Below are 561 nucleotides of genomic sequence, written 5' to 3' on the forward strand. Positions count from 1 at the left end.
CTTCTGTTAATACTCTCTTTACCTCCCTGCTTTGACTGAAATCAGTTTCCCTCACCCCTCAACTGCCTTTTCAGCACGGCTATTTTCTCTCCAATATCCTTGCACAACTGGGACCTGGGGGTAGAAGGATGTGCCTCTTGATTTTCACTGCCATTTCCAAGCTATTCTGTTTTTCTCTTTGACTCCTTCCCCTCACTTGCTGACACTTATGCTACCAGATTACCCTCCCATCCCCACTACTCTCTTTACATGTTGCCATGCCTACCAATTTTCAGAAGATTCTCCTACCTTCACTGTAGCTCCTGGCTTCTTATGCTTCCCCCCATTAACACTTCTGTCATAATTCTTGGTAACTGCACTGACGGCAGCGATGACCCTTTCAATACCCTGACTTTTAGTTCTCTTGCTTTCTTCCCTCCTCAGATTCCCATTCTCAAAGTCATATTTTGGATTTTGTCATTACCATTGATTGTATCCCTCCATAATCATAGTTTCAAGCATTGAACTCTATATGCATAATTCCCTGTATCTTCTGCACACTCACTCAAATTCCTGTAATCT

The sequence above is a fragment of the Carlito syrichta genome, unplaced genomic scaffold (genome assembly GCF_000164805.1).
Source record: "Carlito syrichta isolate Samal-C Ts95f unplaced genomic scaffold, Tarsius_syrichta-2.0.1 Scaffold171141, whole genome shotgun sequence".
Taxonomy (NCBI): Eukaryota; Metazoa; Chordata; class Mammalia; order Primates; family Tarsiidae; genus Carlito; species Carlito syrichta.